The 27,991-nt window shown below is 45.9% G+C and overlaps 1 protein-coding gene across 7 annotated transcripts in view; it reads left to right on the top strand.

The window, feature by feature from the left end:
• The window catches only part of FHIT (fragile histidine triad diadenosine triphosphatase), a 1,278,194-nt gene that overhangs the window by 13,965 nt on the left and 1,236,238 nt on the right, over positions 1–27,991 (top strand). The gene's annotated exons all lie outside the window — the stretch shown is intronic.

The following is a 27,991-nucleotide window of genomic DNA, read 5'->3' on the forward strand; positions in this document are numbered from 1 at the left end:
TTATTGAAAGTATTTCCATACTGCCTTTCTGAAGCCAACTTTTCTTGTACTTCTGCAAATTTTGTGATCCAGTTCCATGACTTAAAAAAATAAATGTATACACAAATGCATACATTGGGGAAAATGTGTACAAAAAGACATATATTCGGGAAAATTGTGAACAAAAACTCATATGGATGTTCCTGTGGACTATAAAAAGAAATGGCAAACTAATATGGAAATGGGACAGAACACAAACGTATGTTTTTTTTTTTAATGCAAATGGAACAGAAAATGAAACAGATTTGTCCATCCCAGTCCTTGCATGGGTCAGTTATGGCTCCTTACTGTTCCAAAACTGTATATAGGAAAACATTTTATTTGCCAACTTCATTTTTGTGGCCAAACAACAAATAATGTATATGCAGAATCCAGTTTTAGATCAAGGGGAGAACAGTTGCTCTCCACATCACTGAAGTGACTGGATTTTAAAGATACGGTCTCATGCTTTGTCTCTGTGTGTATCCCTTTCAGAAAAGAGGAAGCTGTGCCACAAAGGCTTTGTGAGGTAGGCCAGTTGTGCATGCTTCTATCTTGGTAGTTGTTGTGGTTCAGTCGTGTCCGACTCTTCGTGACCCCATGGACCATAGCACGCCAGGCCTTCCTGTCCTGCGCTCTCTCCCGGAGCGTGCTCAAGTTCATATTCATTGCATCGGTGATGCTATCTAGCCATCTCATCCTCTGCCGTCCCCTTCTCCTTTTGCCTTCAGTCTTTCCCAGCATCAGGGTCTTTTCCAGAGAGTTTTATCTTCGCATTAGGTGGCCAAAATATTTGAGCTTCAGCTTCAGTATCTGTCCTTCCAATGAGCACTCAGGGTTGATTTCCTTTAAGACTGAATGACAAGTTAAAGTGGGTTGCTTCAGAGGTGCCTCCATGTGGTACAAGGTGGAGCAGAATAGCAAGGAGGCACCCCGGAGCGAAGCAGCTTGTATATGAAGCCCCTCGGCCAACTCTGTGATTTGTTCTGAGCAACCCAGACAGCCTGGAACCAAAAGTATCAATTTCAGAAAGTTCAGTGAGGAGTTGAGGAGGGGAGGGAGGTGGGGAGGGAGGGAGGGAGCTTTGGTGAATGGAAACACTACTTGCCAAATCAGGGCTGAACGTAACCCAGCAATCTGTGCTTTCATGGGGGGAGGGTTGGGCGGGGGGGGGCAATGAAAAAATACAGAGGATCCATATTGAATTGGGCATCTTATCCATGGCTTTGTAACGTGACAGTGCTAAGAGACCGCAAAATCTTTTTTTTGTCCCTCAGTCTGTGGGCATAGATGTGCTCTGTGATATGCTCTGTGATAAGTCACCCGTGATAGGCTACGTGACGATTTACGTAGCCTATCACGGCTGACTTTGCAAATCTAGCCGTGATAGGCTACGTTAATTGTCACGTAGCCTATCACGGGGGCGTTTGTTTGTTTTTTTATTTTATTGGAATGGCGGCGGCGGCGGCAGCCAGTTGAAAGACCGGCTGCCGCTCCCGCCCCGGATGAAGACCCGCCGAACCGCTGGCTGGACCCGCCGCCGGGAGGGACATTCGGCAAAGGTAAGTCCCGTCCCAGGGGGGGTGCGGGGTGCAGGGGGGTGCGGAGAATTTCTCCCCGAAACTTGTTCGGGGGGCCGAACACGTTGGCGCTCGGCCCCCTGAAGTTTCGGGGAGAAATTCTCCACCAACCCTAGATATAGCTTCCCCTTTCTCCCTTGCTTTTCGCTTCCCTTCTTTCCTCAGCTACTTGTAAAGCCTCATCAGACAGCCACTTGGCTTTCTTGCATTTCTTTTTCTTTGGCATGGATTTTGTTGCTGCCTCCTGAACAATGTTACGGACCTCCGTCCATAGTTCCTCAGGCACTCTGTCTATCAGGTCTAATCCCTGAAATCTATTCCTCACCTCCACAGTATATTCATAAGGGATATGATTTAGGTCATACCTGAATGGTTTAGTGGATTTCCCTACGTTCTTCAATTTAAGCCGAAATTTTGCAAGAAGCAGCTCATGATCTGAGCCACAGTCAGCTCCAGGTCTTGTTTTGACTTACTGTATAGAGCTTCTCCATCTTTGGCTACAAAGGACATAATCAATCTGATTTCGATATTGACCATCTGGTGATGTCCATGTGTAGAGTCGTCTCTTGTGCTGTTGGAAAAGAGTGTTTGCTATGATCAGCATGTTCTCTTGGCAAAACTCTATTAGCTTTTATCCTGCTTCATTTTGTACACCAAGGCCATGCTTGCCTGTTATCCCAGTGATTTCTTGACTTCCTACTTTAGCATTCCAATCCCCTATGATGAAGAGGACATCTTTTTTTGGTGTTAGTTCTAGAAGGTGTTGTAGGTCTTCATAGAACCGATCAACCTCAGCTTCTTCGGCATCAGTGGTTGGGGCATAGACTTGAATTACTGTGATGTTGAATGGTTTGCCTTGGATTCGTACTGAGATCATTCTATCGTTTTTAAGATTGTACCCCAGTACTGCTTTTCCCACCCTTTTGTTGAGTATGAGTGCTACTCCATTTCTTCTAAGGGATTCTTGCCCACAATAGTAGATTTGATGGTCACCTGAATTAAATTCGCCCATGCCTGTCCATTTTAGTTCACTGATTCCCAAGATGTCAATGTTCAATCTTGCCATCTCATGTTTGACCACCTCCAGCTTACCTTGATTCATTGATCTGACATTCCAGGTTCCTAAACAATATTGTTCTTTACAGCATCGGATTTTCTTTTCACCACTGACACATCCAGAGCTGAGTGTCCTTTCGGCTTTGGCCCAGCTGCTTCACTCTTTGTGGCGCTACTTGGAAATACCCTCTCCTCTTCCCCAGTAGTATATTGGACACCTTCCGACCTGAGGGGCTCATCTTCCGGCGTCATATCTTTTAGCCTTGTGATACGTTCCATGGGGTTTTCTTGGCAAGAATACTGGAGTGGGTTGCCATTTCCTTCTCCAGTGGACCACATTTTGTCAGAACTCTCTGCCATGACCTGTCCATCTTGGGTGGCCGTGCACGGCATAGCTTATGGCTTCACTGAGTTACGCAAGCCCCTTCGCCACAAGGCAGTGATCCATGAAGGGGAATCTTGGTAGTAGTAAGGGACAAAAGAAAAATCTGAAAGGTACCTTAAAAATAAAACAAATGTTAAGAACCTTACTGTCATACTTTTCTTAGTAGAGAATTCTCATGCTCACACCACATAGGGGGTGCCTGAGTAGATTCATCACACAGCATCCTCAGATGGTCAGAGGAGGTGACAAAGGAATAGGGAACCATATTCCATGTTTATTAAGTTTAGCCAGGGTGGTCAGGGATGAGTTGTATGTAGGCAAGAAGACACTCTTATCACCTTTTGGAGTGACGAGATGCAACTAGAAAGGTGCTAATTAAAAAAAAAAAAAGATTGTTCTACCTACTGCTGGTAGAGGTGACATTATCAAAGGCACTCTCCAATTGTGTATTTAACAGTTCTGGGAAGTGTGTGTGTTGGTCACCTTGGAGTAATGGAGGCTAGCTATTGTGGGTATGGGATGCTGCAGCTTTTGAGGGACTAGAACAGCAAGCCTGTGCAATGTGAAGTGAACCCAGACCTCTGGAACACATAAGGACAGCGAAGCAAGAGGCTGAGGTCAGATTCCGTTGAAGTCAGGGCGAGTGTTGGCTGTGGAGGGAATTCAGCAGCAGGACTAGTGAGGCCAGTAACTCTGAGGAGATGGCTTGCAGGACTTAGGAGGAGAGCGGGGACAAGCAAGAACAGGAAGGACAAATCAGGTCTGTTAGCTGGATGCCATAATTGCACACAGAAGGGATTAACTAGGGGTGCACGAAAGTCACTTACCTGGTCTCTCAGCTTTTCACGGTGGGGGGAAGGCGCTTCACTGGTCTCCCCGCGAAGTTCAGGCCGGGGGGGGAGGCTTCCTGCCTCGCCCGGCCGAAATTCAGGCCGGGGGGGAGGCCTCCCGCCTCGCCCGGCCGAAATTCAGGCCGGGGAGGAGGTGCCTCGCCTCGCCCGGCCGCGAACTAAAAAGTTTTTTTTTTTTTTAAACGCCCCCGTGATAGGCTACGTGACAATTAACGTAGCCTATCACGGCTAGATCTGCAAAGTCAGCCGTGATAGGCTACGTAAATCGTCACGTAGCCTATCACGGCTGACTTAAAAAAAAAAAAGTGCGTATGCAAATGGCGGCCCCCATATGGAGCAGCCATTCGCGTTCCTTATTTGGTCGCTGTAGTCTACGTAAATCTTTACGTAGACTACGGCGAAAATAAGTGCAACGCAAATAGCATTGCCCTTATTTTCACCGTAGTCTACGTAATCTTTACGTAGACTACAGCGACCAAATAAGGAACGTGAATGGCGGCTCCCTATGGGGGCTGCCATTAGCCGTACGTGCTTTTTTTTTTTTTTTTAAAGTCAGTTAATCGTCACGTAGCCTATCACGGGGACGTTGTTTTTTTTTTAATTGGAATGGCGGTGGCGGCAGCCGGTTGAAAGACCGGCTGCCGCTCCCGCCCCTGACGAAGACCCGACGAACCGCTGCCGGGACCCGCCGCCGGGAGGGACATTCGGGAAAGGTAAGTCCCATCCCGGGGGGGGGGGTGCAGGGGGCGGGGGGGTGCGGATAATTTCTCCCTGAAACTTCTTCGGGGGGTCAAACACGTTGGCGCTCGGCCCCCCGAAGTTTCGGGGAGAAATTCTCTGCCATCCCTAGGATTAACAGGAAGGGGAAGTTGATATAAGAACTGGAAGGTGCAGTAAGAGAACCAGACATTATGAGCAGGGACAGAACAAGGGGAAGAGCCAGAAGTTGAGCCTTGCAAATTCACTGAGTCCCAGCCATGGAGCAGTGGCTTGAGATGTTGCCTCAGCCTCCAGAGAGGGTTTGAGTCTGCCCTCCAGTGCTGCCCTCAACAGATTCTGGGTTAGATGTGTTCTCTTTACATAAGTATATGTTGTGCTGGGAAGGGCTTAAAAAAATTAAATTAAAGTGATCACCATGATCATGGACATCTGGGATGCTGCTTTTTAAAAAGAGAATGTATTAGTTCTGCCATTCATTATTAGTTTTGGGTTTTGTCCAATAATCTATCCATTGAAAAATGAAAATAGGAAGCTGGCTCCAACCTGTCGCAGGACAGAGGGCTTAATAACATTTGCTTCCATTAATTACCCAGGCAGCAAAGCCAGAAGTCATGTTAAGCAAACTCCCTCTTATTGTTGGGAAAAGGGAGGAGATGAATTTAATGTACTCATTATGGGGCTTGAATGAGAATAAGGAAACAAATCCAGGAAGTCAGAAAAGAACTTATGTGGTCTCTCCACCATTCTGTTAACTTTGTTAGATTTTTAATAGGCAGGATCCAGGAATCGATGTTTCTTTTACCTTGCAATATCTTCTTTACCACTTTAAGGCGAAAAAATTACTGGGAGATTCACTTATATTGCTTGCTCTGGAAAATGATCATAGAATGGACTGTGATCTTGGGTCAGGTGGTGGTGTATCCCCTAATAAAACAGCTTCAGCAGCCAACTAGCCCCTAGAGAGCAATCCTATGCCCCCTAGACAGTGTCTGGGGAACATAGGATTCTTTGGTTTCCTGGATACAAGGTCAGAGGCAGGGCTCTGACCTTGTAGCCAGGAAATCGCGCTCCCTGCCCCTTGTAGCCAGCATAGAGAGAACCGTGCCAGCTACCCCTCCATACTTGGTAAATGGAGCACAGAGATGGGGAAAAGGGGGCATTCCTGGGGGTGGGGAGGGGAGGAAACAAGGGTGGCTGGTGTATGCCGTTTCTTATTGCCACCCCAGCCTCTTTCCCTCCCTCTCCTCAAAGCTTCTGTTAGACGGGCAGAATCGCCTGTCTAGTTTAAATGCAGCAGGGGAGGTGCAAAGCACTTCCTGCTCTGTATAGCATAGTCGTAAGCCTCCAAGTTCAAGTCGTAAGCCTCCAAGCCCTTCCCGCTGCTGTGCATAGGATAGTTATTAGCTGCCAAGTTCAGGGGCTTGCGAGTACCAGAGTGCAACCCATAGGATTGCACCCTAAGGGTGCAGTCCTATTTAGATTAGCGGCCACCTCCGAACTCGGAAGCAACTGCCTATCCAATGCAGGGCAGGAGAAGCATGGAGGGGATTGTTCCCTCCATGCTTATCCTGCCCTGCATTTTCGGCTAGACAGCCGATTTCTGCTGTTGAGCCGTGGGAGGGTAGGGGAGGAGGCTGCTGTATGACACGTTGCATGTGTCGTACAAGGATTTCCTCCGTCCCTGCCCCAGAACACCCTCCGGGAATGCACCTTATAGAATCATAGAATAGTAGGGTTGGAAGGGGGCTACAAGGCCATCAAGTCCAACCCCCTGCTCAATGCAGGAATCCAGGTCAGAGCATCCCTGACAGATGGCTGTCCAGCCTCATCTTGAATCCTCCAGTGTGGGAGAGCCCACCACCTCCCTAGGTGATTAGTTCCATTGTCGTATTGCTCTAACAGTCAGGACGTTTTTCCTGATGTTCAGCCGGAATCTGGCTTCCTGTAACTTCAGCCCATTATTCCGTGTCCTGCACTCTGGGATGCACTCCTGCGCTCCTTTTTGGTCGCTTCACGCTTGCCCGGGCTCCGAGGTCAATTCCTCAAAAACCAGATAACCTATGGCCATCTAGGCACTGTCTAGCAGCCATAGGATTGCTCCCTAAGTTACTTTTTTTTAAAAAAAAGTTTGTTGTGCCTATTTATAAAAGCTGTAAGCAAATCACAAAATAGAAATAGATCAACACAGGAACCTTATTGTTGTTGTTCAGTCGTTAAGTTGTGTCTGGCTCTTCGTGACCCCATGGACCATAGCACGCCAGGCCTTCCTGTCCTCCACTCTCTCCCGGAGTGTGCTCAAGTTCATATTCATTGCATCGGTGATGCTATCCAGCCATCCCACCCTCTGCCGTCCCCTTCTCCTTTTGCCTTCAATCTTTCCCAGCATCAGGGGCTTTTCCAGGGAGTTTTCTCATTAGGTGGCCAAACTATTTGAGCTTCAGCTTCAGTATCTGTCCTTCCAATGAGCAGTCAGGGTTGATTTCCTTTAGGATGGACTGATTTGACCTCCTTGCAGTCCAGCACCACAGTTTGAAGGCATCAATTCTTCAGCACTCAGCCTTCCTTATAGTCCAGTTCTCACAGCCATACGTTGCTACTGGGAAAACCATAGCTCTGATTATACAACCCTTTGTCGGCAAGGTGATGTCTCTGCTTCTTACTATGCTGTCTAGGTTTGCCATAGCTTTCCTCCCAAGGAGCAAGCGTCTTTTAATTTCATGGCTATAGTCACCATCTGCGGTGATCTTGGAGCCCAAGAAAATAAAATCTGTCACTGCTTCCATTCCCCTTCTATATGCCAGGAAGTGATGGGGCCAGATGCCATGATCTTAGTTTTTTAACGTTGAGTTTCAAACCAGCTTTTGCACTTTCCACTTTCACCCTCAACAAGAGGCTGTTTAGATCCTCTTCGCTTTCTGCCATTAAGGTGGTATTGTCTGCATATCTGAGGTTGTTGATAATTCTCCCAGCAATCTTAATTCCGACCTGTGATTCATCCAACCCAGCGTTTCTCATGATGTACTCTACACATAAGTTAAATAAGCAGGGCGACAATATACAGCCTTGTCATACTCCTTTCCCAATTTTGAACCAATCAGTTGTTCCATGTCTGGTTCTTACTGTTGCTTCTTGACCCTCGTACAGGTTTCTCAGGAGACAGGTAAGGTGGTCTGGTACTCCCATCTCTTTAAGAGTTTGCCACAGTTTGTTGTGATCCACACAATCAAAGGCTTTAGCATAGTCAATGAAGCAGAAATAGACGTTTTTCTGGAATTCTCTTGCTTTCTCCATGATCCAGCGAATGTTGGCGTTTTGATCTCTAGTTCCTCTGCCTCTTCGAAACCCAGCTTGTACTTCCGGTAGTTCTTGGTTCGCATACTGCTGAAGCCTAGCTTGTAGGATTTTGAGCATAACCTTGCTGGCATGTGAAATGAGTGCAATTGTGCGATAGTTTGAACACTCTTTGGCATTGCCCTTCTTTGAAAGCAGAATGTAAACTGACCTTTTCCAGTCTTGTGGCCACTGTTGAGTGTTCCAAATGTGTTGGCATATTGAGTGCAGCACTTTAACAGCATCATCTTTTAGGTTCTTAAATAGCTCCGCTGGAATACTGTCATCTCCACTAGCTTTGTTGTTAGTAATGCTTCCTAAGGCCCACTTGACTTCACTGTCTAGGATGTGGCTCAAGGTCAGTAACTGCACTATCATGGCTATCAGGGACATTCAGATCTTTCCTGTATAGTTCTTCTGTGTATTCTTGCCACCTCTTCTTAATCTCATCTGCTTCTGTTAGGTCCCTGCCCTCTTTGTCCTTTATCATGCCCGTCTTTGCACAAAACGTTCCCTTGAGGAATTCCCTATTTTCTTGACGAGATCTCTAGTCTTTCCCATTCTGTTGTTTTCCTCCATTTCTTTGCATTGTTCATTTAAGAAGGCCTTCTTTTCTCTCCTTGCTATTCTCTGGAGCTCTGCATTCAGTTGGATATATCTTCCCCTTTCTCCCTTGCTTTTCGCTTCTCTTCTTTCCTCAGCTACTTGTAAAGCCTCATCAGACAGCCACTTGGCTTTCTTGCATTTCTTTTTCTTTGGGATGGATTTAGTTGTTGCCTCCTGAACAATGTTAGGGACCTCCGTCCATAGTTCCTCAGGCACTCTGTCTATCAGGTCTAATCCCTGAAATCTATTCCTCACCTCCACTGTATATTCATAAGGGATATGATTGAGGTCATACCTGAATGGTTTAGTGGTTTTCCCTACGTTCTTCAATTTAAGCCGAAATTTTGCAATAAGGAGCTCATGATCTGAGCCACAGTCAGCTCCAGGTCTTGTTTTTACTGACTGTATAGAGCTTCTCCATGTTTGGCTGCAAAGTACATAATCAGTCTGGTTTATTTATTTATTTATTGCATTTATACCCCGCCTTTTTTCCTCTTGCAAGGAACCCAAGGTTTCAATATTGACCATCTGATGTTTTTTGGTGTTAGTTCTAGAAGGTGTTGTAGGTCTCCATAGAACCAATCAACCTCAGCTTCTTCGGCCTTGGTGGTCGGGGCATACTGTGATGTTGAATGGTTTGCCTTGGATTCATGCTGAGATAATTCTATTGTTTTTGAGATTGTACCCCAGGACTGCTTTTCCCACCCTTTTGTTGACGATGAGTGCTACTCCATTTCTTCTAAGGGATTCTTGCCCACAGTAGTAGATATGATGGTCCCCTGAATTAAATTTGCCCATGCTTGTCCATTTTAGTTTGCTGATTCCCAGGATGTCGATGTTCAATCTAGCCATCTCATGTTTGACCACCTCCAGCTTACCTTGATTCATTGATCTCACATTCCAGGTTCCTAAACATTATTGATCTTTACAGGATCGGATTTTCTTTTCACCACCAGACACATCCACAGCTGAGTGTCCTTTCAGCTTTGGCCCAGCCGCTTCACTCTTTCTGGCACGACTTGGAAATGCCCTCTGCTCTTCCCCAGTAGTATATTGGACACCTTCCAACCTGAGGGGCTCATCTTCCGGCGTCATATCTTTTAGCCTTGTGATACGTTCCATGGGATTTTATTGGCAAGAATACTGGAGTGGGTTGCCATTTCCTTCTCCAGTAGACCACATTTTGTCAGAACTCTCCGTCATGACCTATCTGTCTTGGGTGGCCCTGCACGGCATAGCTTATGGCTTCACTGAGTTACGCAAGCCCCTTCGCCACAACCAGGCAGTGATCCATGAAGGGGAGAAACCTTATAGCTGTTGTTAAAACAAAAACAAAAGTGATCATTACAAATTGTTGGAATAAAGCAGGTAACATTTTTTAAAGGAGACTTTCAGTGCAATCCTGTTCATGTCTTCTCAGAAGTCAATCCCACTGAGTTCAGTGGGGCTTAGTGCCAGGTAAGTGTGTATAGAACTGCAGCCTTGAGGTTGCAAATCTCTGTACACAGTTATCTGGGAGTTAGCCCCATTGAAATCAATGGGTCTTCCTTTGGAGTATACATGTATATTCAGCATTACACTGTTATAAAATATCACTACCCCCGCCCCTTGGTGAAATAAGCTTTCTAGGTTCAGGAACTTGAAGGACTTGATCTCAGTCTGTCTTCCTTGACAAGGAATGCGTAGGACTGGAAAAGCCTGTGCTAGGCTTCTCCCCCTAATTTTACATTCTGAATTGTGGAGAATCTCAGTGGGGTTCCACTGCTGAAGTTAAAAGAAAGAAAGTTGAGTTTATAGCCAGAGGAGCATTCTCTAAAATATGGTGGACCCTGTTTGCCCTGAAAAATCTCAGGACTACTTTTGCTGTGTGTCACATTGTGGGAGAATATTTTTCACACTGGGAACTCAAAAGCAGGTAGGCTGCAGTAGGCCTTTACCTTGGCTAGGGTCCCTGAGCTGGGGTGCCTAGATGTAAAGGGAGCTGGGTCTCTTTCCTGCACATTCAATAGTTGTACAGAAGAGAGTAGTTTACCTTTTCTCAACAATATATGACAACCAGCACCCACTGAAATTTTCTCTTCTACGCAACTATTAAAGGTACAGGCGCCTTCTTTCCTCTCACATCTGATCACCCTATGTAGGACTGTCCATATTTTAAAAAATAATAATCTAGAGGCAGCAATAGTGGTACTCTGAAGTTTTAAAAGTAAATAAGATTATCCCACCCATTCAGTAGGGGAGAAAAAATGCTATGAGATAATTTCTCAGTCTTGGATCCTGCTGAGTATCGGAGCCGAAATGCTAGAAACCATAATGAGAGAATCGATCTGTAGAAATATGTAGTAGAGGGGCTTATTGAGTTACAGTCAACATGGATTTACAAAATACAGATCACATCAAAGAAACCTGAAAGCCTTTTCCAATATAGTCACTGAGTGGGCGGAGAAAGCAGGCGTAGTGCACATAATATGTCTGAGTAGCTGCAAGGCCTTTGACACTGAACCACACAGGAAGCTAACAGTAGTTTTGACAGACAGCATGCCGGTTGACAGGCAGGAAATAGTGTGATATTATTGATGATTACATCAAAGGTAGACAGAAAGAACACAAATCTGGAGGCTGTGACCTTACAAAGACCAGCTGCAAGGGGAGACATTTGTTTATTTCTGTAGTAGCATCTGACTAGGGTGGGAAGAAGGGTGGTTTTATTCTTACAGAGTTTATTCCGCTCCTTTTTTTATTTGTAATGGACAGAGTGGAGTGTGTGTGTGTGTGTGTGTGAGTGTGTGTGTAGGGGTGGAAATAGCATCTTATCTTCCCCTTTGTGAATGGCAGAGAGCAGCAGGCCTAGGGATGTAAGAACTCACCCTAACTCAGTTTCTCCGGGTGCTCGCCAAAGCAGCACCCCCGCTTGCACCGCCCCCCCCGGACCCATGCTTGGGCTGCCCATGAGTTCGGTGAGTTTCCTGGGCTCACCGCGATCCCGTTCGGTGAGTGCCCACCATTTTCTAGGGGTGGGCGAAAGTCACTTACCTGTTGTCAAAGGCCGTTCACGGTGGGAGGGAGGCGCTTCGCTGCTCCCCCCGCGAAGTTCAGGCCGGGGGGGAGGCTTCCCGCCTCGCCCGGCCGAAATTCAGGCCGGGGAGGAGGTGCCTCGCCTCGCCCGGCCGCGAACGCGAAAGTAAAAAAAAAAAAAAAAAACCTTCCCCTGATAGGCTACGTGACGATTCATGTAGCCTATCACGGCTAGATCTGCAAAGTCAGCCGTGATAGGCTACGTGAATCGTCACGTAGCCTATCACGGGTGACTTAAAAAAAAAAAAAGCGCGTACGCGAATGGCAGCCCCCATAGGGAGCCGGCATTCGCGTTCCTTATTTAGTCGCTGTAGTCTACGTAAATGTTTACGTAGGCTACGGCGAAAATAAGGGCAACGCAAATAGCGTTGCCGTTATTTTCGCCGTAGTCTACGTAAACATTTACGTAGACTACAGCGACCAAATAAGGAACAGGAATGGCGGCTCCCTATGGGGGCCGCCATTATCCGTACACTCTTTTTTTTTTTAAGTCACCCGTGATAGGCTACGTGACAATTCATGTAGCCTATCACGGCTGACTTTGCAAATCTAGCCGTGATAGGCTACGTGAATCGTCACGTAGCCTATCAGGGGGCGTTTGTTTGTTTTTTCCCTTTCATTGCAATGGTGGCGGCGGCAGCCGGTCAAAAGACCGGCTGCCGCTCCCGCCTCGCTCGAACACCCGCCGAACTGCCGGCCAGACCAGCCACCGGGAGGGACATTCAGTAAAGGTAAGTCCTGTCCCAGGGGGGTGCGGGGGGCAGGGGGGTGTGCGGAGGATTTCTCCCCGAAACTTGTTCAGGGGGCCGAACACATTGGTGCTCGGCCCCCCGAAGTTTCGGGGAGAAATTCTCCGCCATCCCTACCATTTTCGCTCCTTTGATTTCTACATAAAACAGCAAGTTAAAAAAATGTGCATATTTAAATATGTACAGTTCGGAGCTGGGAAAGCTAAATAAGCGCAATATTAGAGGCATAATCCCTTTAATATTGCGCTTATTTAGCTTTCCCAGCTCTGAACTGTGCATATTTAAACATGCACATTTTTTAAACTTCCTGTTTTACGTAGAAATCAAAGGCACGAAAATGTCGGGGGCTCACCGAACGGGATTGCGGTGAGTCCTGGAGAGCGCGAGCGGACGCAAGTGGGGGGTGAGCAAGGACAGCATCTCGGCGGGCACAGTCCGGGGGTTGTGGGTGGGGAGCCTGATGAATTCCCGGACCCAGTCGGGTGCCCGCAGCATCCCTAGCAGCAGCAGCAGCCCAACCTTTTTAAGTGAGGCAGAGCCAGACTGCTCACCTTCCTGTTCCACCACAAGGCTGTAGTATTGCAGATTTGCTGATGCCCCTGCTTCTAAGCACGGCTCCACCTTTTCAGTAGCATCCAACTACACAGGTGGGGCAGAGTGGCCACTGCCAGCACGCTAAGAGACAGAATCCCATGTGATATATCTGTTGATAGGGTTCTCCGTCATGAGGAAATCCAGCCCTTTTTTGACCTGAAGGAATCCCGGAATCCTATAGCAGACTCGGCTGGGTTTCTTTCACGAGCTGAGCCCTGGGATAGTTCCTGAAATCCAGGAGCTTTACCAAGGGTTTTTTTTTGCGCAAAATCATGGCCATAAATAGCGCAATTTGTGCAAAATTGCAGATGTGAGTGGTCTAATTTGCGCAGCCTTGATTTTGCTCAAATTGTGATTTGCTCATCCCGCTGAAAAATCCGCGAGTTGGCCCTAAGTTTGGCCAACTCATAGACGATCAAGCCAGAGTTGGGGGCGGGGGTAGAGCTGGCTAAAACATGCTGAGCTCCACCCCCCAAACAGATTCCTCCAACAACCCTATCTGTTGATGGACTATACCCATTTAACACTGCTCCCCCACATAAAATCATACTTCTTTGGCATACTTGGGATGTACAATAATTTTGTTCCTATTCACAAATCATGGAAACATGTCCTGAATGTGAACACAATTCTTGGGAAATTTTCACAATTTCCCAAACTTGTGTTCAAGTTCAAAAGTGCACACTTCCAGAAATGCCTACTTCCAAAAGTTTGCATTGTTGGAAATGTACACTTTTGCATTTTCGCCCCTCTCCCCACTCCGATCTGCACTATCATTCTTTAGCCTATGGAGGAAAATGCACATAGTTTTGACTGGAGAATGCACATTTTTCCTGATCAGGGAAAAAAAAAAGATGCTCACATTCAGGAATGTGAAAGAGGTGAACCGACTTTCAAGGAGGAATTTGGAGAACTTCATTGAGCTTGAACATTGCATGTTCTCCCATCCCTAACGCATAACAAGCTGGTGTGCCAGGGAGCAGGTCCTAGGCTAGCCTTTTACATTTTTTTTTTTAATGTGAAATACGTTTAGTTTTAAATTTGATAAACCTCAGCTTCATTCCAAAGAAGATTTCAAGGCAGTGTGCATACAGATGAAATATTCAATACAAGAAAAACAACCTAAAATCAAAATCAAGAAAATAAAAATGAGAGGCATAATAAAATCTATTTCAACCAGCATTATTGTTAAGAAAAGAATTTAAATTTACAATGCCTTGGAGAAAAAATATTTAGCCACGTGCTGAAAAGAGCATAACAGTGGCGCCAGGCATAACTCCTGCTCATGTGGAGAGTCCCCTTGGATAGAGGGGTCTCTCTACATGCGAAGGGTGAAAAGTGTGATGCCAGAGGGGGGCAGACCTAGCACGCTCTGCATCCTTGGGTGTTTACTATACTCTGATTAGGAAGGCCTGAACAGGGCTAATGACATATACAAAACTGCCCTAAACTCAAATGTTTCTTTGCGATGCATAATTCAATTAGGAATGGTCATGTCATTTTGCAACATTTAGGGTAGAGATGGGCAAATCTGCCAGTTTCACTTTCTCCTGCATTTGAATTTTTTACATCTCAAGTTCTTCCTCTCCCAAATAGGAACTTTGCAAATTTTGGTAAATGCTGAAAATGATCAGAAATGAATTTCTTGACACTCTGCACCAGCCAAATTCAATAGGTACAGCTGCTCCTGGGATGGTGAGGGACAGTGTCTTCCACCACATCTGAGGGTAGCAGGCTAACTTAGGGGACACAGGGTAGGTCACACACACACACACACACACACACACCTCTGTCTTCCAACATTAAAAACTAACTGAAAGAAAATTCTCACCCATCTCCACCAGCCAAATTCAGTAGGTACATCTTTTCCCAGTACAGAGTTGGCCATGTTGTACCTGTATGCTATATAGCTGTTAAAGATGAGGAGCCTGCCAGAAAAAAGAGGTGGCAATTCAGCACTAGAATCATAGAATAGTAGGGTTAGAAGGAGCCTACAAGGCCATCGAGTCCAATCCCCTGCTCACTGCAGGAATCCAAGAATCCTGCACTAGCGTTGTTGAATTCACAGGGATTCAAACCCAGTTGTTTAAGAAGTAAGCCTTCCAGGCCCTGGGCCTGTATCGATGAATCTGTTCATTTCCGTTTCTCCCAAAATGAACAGATTTGATTTTTTTAGTTCTCGAGTTCTTTTTCTTTCAAATATGGAGAAATCTGTGAATTTTGGTAACAGATTTGTTTGCTGTTGATACTTTATCAACAGCAAACAAATGACATTCTCACCCATCTCTAGTACAAATGATAGCAGTTCAGTAGACAACCTTCCCAAGAAATGTTCCTGGAAGCAGCACATCTCTGTGAGTGCCTCCCTTCCTTCACAATCCCAGAGGCATGGAGGCTGCTGGGTTCTGTATGTCGGCAATGTTTTGCTGCAACTGCATATATTTCCATACCTGTCAATTTGTGTTCATTTTGACCATGGAATGACCTGAGTTTCCAGAAGCACAAGAACATAAGAAGAGCTGTGCTAGATCAGACCAAAGGTCTATCTAGTCGAGTATTCTTTTCTTTTCCCACAATGGCCAACCAGATGACTATGGGAAAACCACAAGCAGGACATGAACGCAATAGCCCTCTCCCACTGTTATTCCCTAGCCATTGTATTGGGAGGTATGCTGCCTCTGATCCTGCAGTTAGTACATAGCCATCATGCTTAGTAGCCCTTGATAGCTGTATCCGCCATGAATTTTTCTCGTTGCTTTGTAAAGCTGTCTATAAGAACATGATAAAACCATCTATTAGGTCTCTTCTGTGTGGCAAATGTATGATGGATATCAAACAGTGTTCATTATAAAAAGATGCCTTCTGTCTGACTAGCACATGTGGGCTTGAGTGTGAACACACAGCAAAAGTGATACCAGGGTCAGGCATATATACTTATTGATAGCAGAAACCAAAAATTCACTCCTTTCTAGCAAAGCCTTTTGGTATTTATTAAAGTCTCCATGGAAGTAGGTCAGGAAAACATTTCTAATTAAAACCAACACTTAGACCATCTCAGAAGTTACTGAGGTACAAGGATGATGATGATTAATTGCCTTTCTTGATCCCACCCACCACCTCTATATATAGAGAGAGCGCTTCATTCTATTTGTATGGGATATGCAGGGAAAGTATTTCAAATCTTAGCCAAAAATGCTCCTGACAACTTTGAAAAAAAAAGAAAAGAAAAAAAAGAAACAGTGTTTACCAAAAAAATAAAAATAAAAAATGGGGGGGGGGGAGCATTTTAAGTCAATTAGGATGGAAAGCAGTTCCTTTCTGGGCCAGATTTTTTTTTAAAAGTGATCTACTGAACTTCCCACCTTCCCCCACCCCACTCTTTCCCCCATTTATCAAATAGATTTTTCATCATATTGCCCATCTGCAGCCTTCAGAACAAAATCTGGCAAGAGCACTCAGCATCACTATAAGAAGAAGAAAAAGGCTTAGATGTTTCCCCAGGATAGGGGGAAGAAAAGCAGCCCCCCTATCAATTCCCATTTCTCAGACAGAATGATGCCTTTAACACTCGGTAATGAAAATTTTTATATGTGAGAGGGATTACCAGCGTCAGCCTGTTATTGTCCTTTGATGTGCTCCAGAAATATTACAGTAGAAGTTATTAAAGAATAAATTGTGGGAAGCAAATAGCCCCTCTAGCTCAGTTTGCCACTTTAACCTTTAGTCAGTGTCTGTCATGGCGAATTCCTTTCTTTCATGGAGGCTTGTTTACCTTCTTTTAGCTTTGTAAAGTATTTTTTTTTTTAATGAAAGATATGCTTGATGGCACAGTATTAAACATCCTGACTGCTACACAAACGATGGGGGGGGCGAAATGCACATCAGTAACGACTCTTGTATAAGTTGTATGGCAAATGGTTCAGCGGAGTACGAGCGAGATGGTTCAACCTTTTTAAAGTGTTTGAATACAAAGAGGTGGTTAGCTTACATGGAGCTTGGCTGTTCTTGGCTTAACTGTGAAACTGGGAAATTACAGACATATTGTGCAGGGAGCAGCGTCTCACGGGATGCAAAAGTTCGCATCGCCAATATGTAGTTACAGAAACCTGCCAGGTTTTGAATGAGTGCATAATTCCGTTGAATTGCTACGAATTGAATTGAATCTCTCTCACACACACACACACACACACACGCGCGCGCTGACACACATTCCGTATATATGCTGTATAATTTTTTATTTTTAATATATTTTTATTTTTCCATTTGATAGTAAAGCTCCTACTTAGGCTGTTTTACTGTAGTGGTTTTACAAGCATATCAGTGATAGACTAAAATGATGATAAATGAATTTCTTTGTTTCTTTAGTGGTCTTGTTATAGTGTTATTTATATTCTTTTTGTTGCCTTTTCTTAACTTTATTTCAAAATAAATAAAATTTCATGACAAGAACAGCAACAAAAAACAAATAGCTACTGGGCTGGGAAGATTCCCCCTTTACTGTTTTAAAAATAGATTATATCATAAATTATGAAATACCTTTTGATTTTGAGAGCCATACTGAAGGTTAGTGGATCAATTCATGTTGGTGAACTCAGAGCTTTAAGAGTTTCAGACCCCTGCGTCAAACAATGGGTTGTTTGTCCAAATTTACTATTCCACTGTGAGCTTATAAAATATAATTTTGCTTAATTGTTTCTTGCAGTTTTTAGTAGGAACATGTACTCGGTAAACTGTTGTTCTTTTTAAGAACCCTGACCCTGTGTTACATTATTTTTTATTGTTAAGAACATAAGAAGAACTGTGCCAGATACCTGCATATTTTTTATTGTTAAGAACATAAGAAGAGCTGTGCCAGATACCTGCATGCCTGGCTGCTCTTAGAGATCTTTGTGTGAAGCTCTCTAAGAGCGGGTGGCTGTGTGGGGACGTTGTGGGTGGGGCTTGTCTGCCCACATTCCATCCTCAGTTTAACCTTTACCTGTTTCAGGCAAATGCCTGCATAGGGCTTTCATTGAACTTACATCCCATTGAGATCAGTGGGACAAGTTAGTCTTGATGTAAGGCCCATTGATATCATTGGGAACGAAGTTCAGCTGACATAGTCTGGAACCAGCCTCATAAGTGTAGTATCTATTGAAAGTCTGAAAGGGGCAGGGGAGAGAACTGCCATGAAGCAATATGTTCACTTGCTTTTGAAGAAGGGGTTATTATGGCCAATGATAATGATGATGAATGCAGATGGTTATGTAAGTAATGAATTAGCATTAGTCACTGATTCATGCATAGTGTGGAAATTGAAATGCAAATTACCCCATTGAAACCTGGCTTTGCACCTTACCTGTTGGGTCAGTGCTCTTTCATGTTGAAATCAATGACATTTAAGGACACAGGTGGCCTGTGTAGCAATGCAGTCATCATGTCGATGGCAGGCATATAGGCAATGCATAGATTCTTGTAAGCGGGTGTGCACCCTAGAAGAGGGTTGGTATTCATTTCCACATATCTCTTGTTCAGGCCTTGTTTTCACAGAGGCTTTGTTAGCACCACCAACCGAAATTTTAAAAGGGAAAAGAATCTTGAGGTTGGGCTGCAAGGAAGAAGTCTGAAAAATGCTGGTGTATGGAACAGAAATGGGCTCAGCTTGGCATGCTCTCACAAGTCTGCTAACTGTTCATTCCCATTTTAGTCCCTTCCAGAGCTGTGCCCTGCTGTGGCCTCTATAATGTCCCACTAAATTGCACTACATCTCCTTCTAGCAAGAATGCCTATATCTACATCAACTACATCTATATCTACATCTACTGCTTCTAAATCTACATCTACATCTACTGCTACTACTACACCTACATCTTCTAGCATGAGTGCCTTTCTGCAGACGTTTGCCATGCTTTCTCCTACTGGGTCCTCTGATCCTGCGTGGACTGACTGCTTTGTGTAGCTCTTTGCTCATGTTGTGCTGGCACAAGAATGATTTATCAGACCCATTATATTTGTCAGCAGCAGTTACTTTTCAAACAGGTATTTCTTTCTCTCTCTCTCTCTCTCTCTCCCCCCCTTAAGAATCCTTGTATTCTCATTGCACTGACCATAAAAATAGCAAGTTAAATGGACCAGAACCATTGACGGCAAACAGCAGCAGATGAAAACATGAGCTGCTAAATTAACAAAAGGGCATCGCCTGCTCTGTTGATGCAGTAGCATTGAGATGGAGTGGAAAACTTGATCAACAACAGAAATGCCAGCCGAAGTGTGAGCTGGTGAATCTCTTAGGACAGAGTAAATATCATCTGAGTTACATGCAGATGGTTGTCCAGTGGAAGCATCATGGCAAAACCTACTCAGGATCCCTGCATGTCCCTACTAGCAGGGATTGACACTTGCTTTAGGGCTTTGATGCTTTATATGGCATGGTGTAGGAGTCTGCTGAAACCAACTCACCAATTCTGGGATTTTTTTGCCCCATGCAAAAGAGAAAGTCTTTTTCTTGCCTGTTTCATGTGGGGGTGGGGTGGGGGAGAATTTCCTTGATTTTCTTTCTAGGGGAAGAGGGTTTACTTTAATAAAGAGGTGGTCAAAGCATGTGGGTATTCTTGTTTTGAATGTTCAAAAAAAAGTGCCTTTGTGCCACTCTCTGGCTCTTCACAGCTTGCCCTGACCCTCCAGCTTCTTGGAACGCCCATGGGAAGACATTAGGTCATGGCTTCCATGCCCATGAGAAGACATTAGGTCATGGCTTCCTCCCATGGGCATTCCAAGAAGTGAGACAGCTGAGGGAAGCTGCCTGTGGAACACATGAGTGTTGCACATTTTTAAAAAGTTAAAAGGGAGTCCCTTTAACTTAAAAACAAATGAACAAACCACATGCAGTTCCCAGGTGCTCTGCAGGCAGCCTTCTCAGCTGCCCATGGGTCCTGCAATGCATGGGCAGACCTGTGGAGCACCTGAGAGCCACAAGTCGTTCATCTCTCAAGGGTTCTACAGGCAGTTTTGCCCAGCTTCCCACACTTCCTGGAATTTCTTCCTGTGGGAGGACATCATGATGTCATATCCTGCCATGGGACATTCCAGAAGCACAGGAAGCTGCAGAGTGCTGGAGAGTGGTACAAAGTTGCCCATGCTGGCCATGGCTGATGGGAGCTGGGGTTTAACAACATCTGGTGGGCCACAAGTTCCACATCCCTATCATAGAGTTTGGAGTATTGCAGCCCCAGAAGGATTAGCAACACCCTTGGAAGCATCAGATGCATATTTTAAGCATATTTTCATAGACGTTTAAAAGCTTTTTCTTTTGTAGTCAGGCTCATAAATATTGCCCTCAAAATATACCCGAGGAGAGAAAAGATTCTCTTCAGCCTGCCACATACAGAATATGGGGAAAGTCACAGTTCTATTAGTTCTAAGAAGCATTTAATGTCTAATTATTATGGTGAACAAACAGCCCCGTGTGTTCCACAGAAGTGCCTCTTTTTTCTTCAGGAGTGAAAGCAAGACGTGCTGTTCCTGGGAGAAGAGAGAAGAGCTGTAGTAACCTGAAGCCATTTTTCCGACTGTAGCCAGGCAGTTTTGCTTCAGGGCACTGCTTTTGTTATCTCCCCTTGTGTCTTCTGAGAATGAAAGCATACAGAGAAGCTTCCAAGAAAGAACTACCTGTGTGAGTGGAGCTCAGCAGCTGAAGGAAGTTTGCTATTGATGGATAGGAAAAGGGCCCCCTCCATCATAACTAAAACAAAACATGTTCAATAGACCCGCCGTGATTGCTGAAGGCGTCTTTCCTCAATTCTAGTTTAGCAACAAAGGTTACATGAGAAGTCCTAGAGCTGATCCTCATGTGGATGCACTGCACGCCATTGTGATGAATGTCTGCTTCTTCCTCTGTTGTACAAAAGCCAGATTTTTCCAGCAAAGGAAATTCTGTTCAGGTTAGGTGGCTGGATTCTGCTTAGAAGTAAGTAGTTGCATTTGGATGAAAGCCCTGCTGTGAGATAGTCTCCTCTATGAGATAGTAAGCTCTTGACCAAATTATCATTTGATGTCACAATTCAAATAGGAGCTGAACCAAAAGTGCTCTGCAGCTGCCCCCTTCTTGAGTTTGCTGCCTCGTTCATAGGCTGCAAATGTTGGGTGGAGCTTTTCAGTGACTGGGGTGGTGAGAACAGGTAAGTCCTTTTACAGTGATGGCCTTCATTCTCCTCACTGCTTCTGGGCTGTCTTCTCACTCCAAAGCACCTTCCATGCCAGATAGGAAGCTTCCACTCTACTGACTTCTGTCCTGCAGCCAAACCTGTAGGCAATGTTTCCTACCCTTACTCTCGTGGCTTCTCTGTAATAGTAGTAACTTAATTGCTTGGAGCCTTGGGCCACCACAATATTAGGGATGTTGGAGAATTCTGCCATGGACTCCAGTGAGGCCGGATTCTAAAGAATCCGCCCCCCCCCCCGGAATCCGTGGTGGAACGACCTTGCCACCCCCCGCAATCCCCTCCCCGGAACAGACTTACCTGGCGGTGGATGTGGTGGCTCTGGCGGTGGCTCCAGGTCGTCTTCTGGGCTGCTGCGGCCGCAAATGGCAGCCATTGTGGTGGCTGCCATTTGTGTCCCTGCTGTAGCCATGATAGGCTACTTGAATATTTACATAGCCTATCACGGCTACAGCAGGGACACAAATGGCGTAGGGGACGCCATTTGTATCCCTGCTTTAGCCGTGATAGGCTACGTAAATATATACGTAGCCTATCACGGCCTAGCGTAGGGACGCAAATGGCGTCCCCTACGCAGGTTGCCATTTGCGTCTGCAGCAGCCTGGCAGCGGATGGGGGCCCTGCTGTGGATCGGCCCAGCCAGCAGCTCCGCGGACTGGCCATGGAGCGGAGCCGGCCAGGCAGGATTCCGAGGGGGAAGACCGGATCGCCTCCCCCCCGTCAAGGATTCCAGGGGAAAGACCGGATCGCCTCCCCTCCCCCGCGGAATCCAGCAGAGCCAGGTAAGTGGGGTTTCATACACCCCTACACAACATATATAAAAAGGAAAAACAAACCCAGTCACATATTTGTATATACTTAAGGCGTACAGAGGTTTGAGGCCTACAGAGGCAAAGGGTAAAAATGGTCAGGCTTAGAGGCCTGGAGTCTTCTCTTGGGAGGGGGTAATCCTGAGAGGAATAGTTTCATTTCTCTGGTTAGGTGTCAGTTTAGTTTCTCCACTTAAGTTTAATTTCTTCAGGTTTGAAGCAGTACTTTCAGTTTTGCTGGGAGGAGGGTATATAAAGAGAATGAGAGAGCCAGCAGAGGATACATAGCCAGACCCTGAAGTGAGAGCAGAGTCTGAAGAGTGAGCAGGAATAAGCAGCCTAGAGGAGTCTAAGGACAGCTAGGGTAAAGGAACTTGCGTTTTGCAATTTTTGTTTTCTTTTAATGCCTTTTGTATCAGTCAGTGCTGTTGTGTAAATACCGTTAGTTGTGATTTGCGAGCTTTAATTTTACCAGTAAACTGTTGTGGTTAAACCCTGACTCTAGTAGGGATGTACGAAAGTCACTTACCTTTTCGCCGGTGTGATTCGCGGTGGGGGAGGAGGCACTCTGTCCATCCCCCTGGAATCCTCCGTGGCTGGCTCCGCTCCACAGTGGCTCCGCGGAGCCACTGGCCAGGGCCATCCACAGCTGGAGTTCCGGCCGTGGCCAGGCTGCTGCGGACGCAAATGGCGGCCGCCGTAGTGGCCACCATTTGCGTCCGGCCGGGCTGCCATGATAGGCTACGTAAGTATTTACGTAGCCTATCATGGCAAAGAGCAGGGACGCAAACGGCGGCCGCTACGCTGTTTGCGCCGCTGCTCTTTCCGTGATAGGCTACGTAAGTATTTATGTAGCCTATCATGGTAAAGGCAGCCACGCAAATTGCGTAGCAACTGCCGTTTTCGTCCCTGCTCTTTGCCGCGATAGGCTACGTAAATACTTACGTAGCCTATCACGGCAGCCTTGTTGGATTCAAATGGCGGCCACAGCAGCCGGCCGAGAGATCAGCTGCCGCCGCCGCTGGAGCCGCCACTGGAGCCGGCGGCGGCGGAACATCCGCCCCAGGTAAGCTTCATCCTGGGGGGGATTCCGTGGGGGGGGGGAGGCCGTTCCGCCACAGGTTTTGGGGGGCCGAATGCCAGTGCATTTGGCCTCACTGAAATCTGTGGCAGAATTCTCCGCCATCCCTAGTGTCTAGAGTGTCAGTCACCTCACGTCTACAGCCTAAACCCCATATTACTGGGTAGGGGAAGTTTAAAAGAAGGAAGCTGGGATTCTTAGGGAGGCAAGAGATCTTTAAGAAGTTGCTCAAGGGGTCTGGGTCATAAGTGGAACCTTGGCAACATAATACACATATCCAAGAGGATCATACCCCCTTAAGCTGTGTAGGATTTGACGTGTATTTTTCTTGCTGCGAAGGCAAATTTTGCTACCTGGACAGTGGTAAAGCAAGAGCACATATCTGGTCTAGGAGGGGTCTGTTTGACAGGGACCAGAGAATAATAGCAAGAAATATATGCCTAGGATAGTCATAGAGGGGACATCTTATCAGAATCACACTGGAAATCCATTGCACAACAGGTCAACTAGCTCTAAATACCATGTATTCAAGGAGCAGAAGGCACATGGACAGCAGGACTTGGTTGGGTGAAATTGCCACCTTGAGCACCTTTTTCTTAGTGGAAAGACAGGGTACAAATCAAATACATGAATGAATGAATAAAAGCAGTGGGAAACATTCTCATCCTCCACAGACAAATACAAAGTCTTTGATGGACTGACCAAATCTTCCCTCCAGAAAGGCAGAAGGTATACACTGTAAGTGTAATGCTATGAATCATTTTTTTGGGGGGGGGGCACAGTAAGAATTATAAAGTACCTTTCCAGACCAAATGAATTATATAATGGGCACCAATATGAATAAGACATCTGGGAGATTGTGACCAGATCCAACTGCTTAGAATAGATGGATTTCTTTCTTTCTTTAAGCATCTGCTTGTCTCTTATCAGATGCAAAAGAAGGTAAAAACTCAGTGTCAGTCCCATAAACATTCAATATAGGTCTGGTCAAGTTTACCCAAGACTTTTTGGATAAGGTCTGAAGTTGCTCTTGAAAGCATTTTTGGGAAGGTGGGTGTCACCCATATAAGCCAGCTTGAACCAATATAAATCAAGTGCAACATAGATAGACTTTTTAACAGCAGTCAGTCTTACTTCTGCCCTTAGAAGAAATGCAGGTGTACCCTGGGGGGCAGTTAAGAGGGATCTCCTAAAAGAATCCTGGACCACCTCAAAAATAGAGGCATTTGTATATCCCCATACCTTCTCAGTAAGAATGTTCCCTGCCAAATAAATAAATAGTGACACACAGAAGCAGCGGAAGGCAAAAATTGGGTAGTAGTACAGTGGAGTTTCAGGACCTTGCCCTCAGCCTCCTGAAATTCAAGCCAATTCAAGCTTGATGACAGTATATAAAAATAAAGGTGACTGTCGTAAAAAAAAAACCTGCAGTAGCATACAGCACAATAACCACATGGAGTAGGAGCTATGTGTAAGCAAGTGTAAAGTGATGCACATTGGGGCAAAAAAATCCTAACTTTAAGTATAGCATGATGGGATCTGAACTAGCTGTGAACAACCAAGAAAGAGATCTTGGGGTTGTGGTGGACAGCTCAATGAAGATGTCAGCCCAATGTGTGGCTGCTGTAAAAAAGGCAAACTCCATGTTAGGCATAATTAGCAAAGGAATTGGGAATAAACCTGCCAATATCATACTGCCCTTATACAAATCTATGGTGCAGCCGCACTTGGAATATTGTGTCCAGTTCTGGTCACCACACCTAAAAAAATATATTGTAGAGCTGGAAAAGGTGCAGAAAAGGGCAACTAAAATGATCAAGGGGCTGGAGCATCTCCCCTAGGGATGTTTGAGAATTCCACCACGGATCCCAGGGGGGCCGAATTCCAGTGAATTCAGCCCCCCGGAATCCATGGCGGAACGGAGCAACTCACCCCACCACCCCACGAAAGCCCCCCGGAACGGAGCCTACCTGGCGGCGGCTCCAGTGGCAGCTCCGGCGGCGGCAGCAGCTCCAGCTGCTGCCGGGCTGCTGCGGACGCAAATGGCATCCTGAGTAGGGGATGCCATTTGTGTCCCTGTGGTAGCCTGTGATAGGCTACGTAAATATTTACGTAGCCTATCACGGCTAAAGCAGGAATGCAAATGGCGTCCCCTATGCCATTTGCGTACCCGTTTTCTCCGTGATAGGCTATGTAAATATTTACGTAGCCTATCACGGAGAAAATGGGAACGCAAATGGCATAGGGGATGCCATTTGCGTCCCCGCTTTAGCCGTGATAGGCTACGTAAATATTTACGTAGCCTATCACGTGCTACCATAGGGACGCAAATGGCGTCCCCTACTCAGGACGCCATTTGCGTCTGTAGCAGCCCAGCAGCGGCTGGAGGCCCTGCTGAGGGTTGGCCTGGCCGGTGGCTATGCAGCCTGGCCGCGGAGCGGAGCTGGCCGGGCAGGATTCCGGGCGGGAGGAACGGATCACCTCCTCCCCATCGAGGATTTCGGGGGGAGGGACGGAGCACCTCCCCCCCACCGTGGATGTCCCTGGACGAAACCAGGTAAGTGTTTCGTACATCCCTAACTCCCCTATGAGAGAAGGTTACAACAGCTGGGATTGTTTAGCTTGGAAAAAAGGAGGGTGAGGGGAGACATGATAGAGGTCTACAAAATTATGCATGGTGTGGAGAATGTGAACAGGAATTTTTCTCCCTCTCTCAAAATACTAGAACCCAGGGTCATCCTATGAAGCTGATTGGTGGAGATTCAGGAAGTACTTCTTCACACACAGCACATAGTTAACTATGGAATTAGCTATCACAGGATGTAGTTATGGCCACCAATTTGGATGGCTTTAAAAGTGGGTTGGACAAATTCCTGGAGGAAAAGGCTATCAATGGCTGCTAGTCTTGATGGCTATGTGCTACCTCCAGTACCAGAGGCAGTGAGCCTGTGTACACCAGTTTCTGGGGAACATGGGTGTGTGTGTGTGTGTGTGGGGGGGGTGCTGTTGCACTCATGTTCTGCCTGTGGGTTCCCGGTCGACGGCTGGTTGGCCACTGTGTGAACAGAATGCTGGACTACATGGACCCTTGGTCTGATTTTTTTTTATTAATTTTTTTTTTTATTAATGACTTGGAGGAGGAGGTGCAGGGAATGCTGATCAGATTTGCAGATGACACAAAATTGGGCGGGATAGCTAATACTTTGGAAGACAGAAACAAAATTCAAAGTGATCTGGATAGACTGGAGCGCTGGGCAGAAAACAACAGAATGACATTTAATAGGGTTAAATGCCAAGTTCTGCACCTAGGAAAAAGAAACCAAATGCACAGATACAAGATGGGGGATACGTGGCTCAACCATACTACAAGCAAGAAAGATCTTGGAATTGTTTTCGATCACAAGCTGAATATGAGCCAACCATGTGATGTGGCTGCAAAAAAGGCAAATGCTCTTTTGGGTTGCATTAATAGAAGCATAGCTTCCAAATCCCGGGAAGTACTAGTTCCCCTCTACTCTGCACTGGTTAGGCCTCATCTGGAGTACTGTGTCCAGTTCTGGGCACCGCACTTTAAGAAGGATGCAGACAAACTGGAAAGGGGTCAGAGGAGGGCAACCAAGATGTTTAGGGGACTGGAAACAAAGCCTTGTGAAGAGAGACTGAAAGAACTGGGCATGTTTAGCCTTGAGAAGAGAAGACTGAGGGGAGATATGATAGCACTCTTCTTGAAAGTACTTGAAAGGTTGTCACAGAGAAGAAGGCCAGGATTTCTTCTTGATCATCCCAGAGTGCAGGACACAGAATAATGGGCTCAAGTTACTGGAAGCCAGATTCCGGCTGAACATCAGGAAAAACTTCCTGACTGTTAGAGCAATACTACAATGGAACCAATTACCTAGGGAGGTGGTGAGCTCTCCCACACTGGAGGTGTTCAAGACGAGGCTGGACAGCCATCTGTCAGGGATGCTCTGACTTGGATTCCTGCATTGAGCAGGGGGTTGGACTCAATGGCCTTGTAGGCCCCTTCCAACCCTACTATTCTATGATTCTGTGATCCAGCATGGCTCTTCTTATGTTCTTATTAACTATCCATTATCCCCAAAGCCCTCTGAAAGAGCAGAATCCTAACCTGCTGTTTAAGGCACCTCAGTGAAGAAATCAGGAGAGCCTCCCTTGAAAGCACTATGTAGCAACCCACGACACGTACGGTGCAGAAGGTGATGAGGGCAATAAGATAGGTTTGTGTGGGAAGAGGCTATGGTGTGCAAGAAGTAGAATCAAAGCCTCTACCACTCTTAGGCATCTCTCCATTCTTGGTTGGAAATGTAGAGACCCCTGAAGAAAGTACACCTCAATCTACTCTTCTGGGTATCCATTTCAGCAAGCTGCCACATGTCTTCTGTTTCTTTTTTTCTATGGATTTGGAAGAGGCATGGGTGGAGACAGGTCAAGTAAATTACTTGGGAAGTGTGACCAGCCACTCCAACTCAGAGAGAGAGAGAGAGAGGTATAATTTTCCTGGGACAGGAAAGATGCTACAATTGCTATCCTCGTGCCTCTCCTGGCTATTTGAAACTGGAAGATGCAACTAGCCATAGTATTGTCCTAATCTTCTTTCTGGCCTGGAAAATAACACCATGAAGCATTACCTCCATTAGCAAGAAAGAGTGCCTTAGGCTACTCACTTACTTACTTACTCGAGAGCATGTCCCATTGAATTCAGTAGGACTTACTTCTGAGTAGACATGCACAGGATTGCATTGTTAGCATCCCAATGGCCTTAAAAAGATCTTGTGATGTGATTCGAGAGGAATGAAAAACACACACATTTATCACAAGTCTTTATTCTTAGACAGATTCTGAGATTTTTCTTTTTCTCACCCCTTCAAAGAAAGCCAGGTTTTCCAAATACTCTCCATTATTTTTTGTAGTGGTCACC

This window comes from Heloderma suspectum, chromosome 2 (assembly GCF_057233095.1).
Source record: "Heloderma suspectum isolate Gila_16-S chromosome 2, 16-S_ref, whole genome shotgun sequence".
Taxonomy (NCBI): Eukaryota; Metazoa; Chordata; class Lepidosauria; order Squamata; family Helodermatidae; genus Heloderma; species Heloderma suspectum.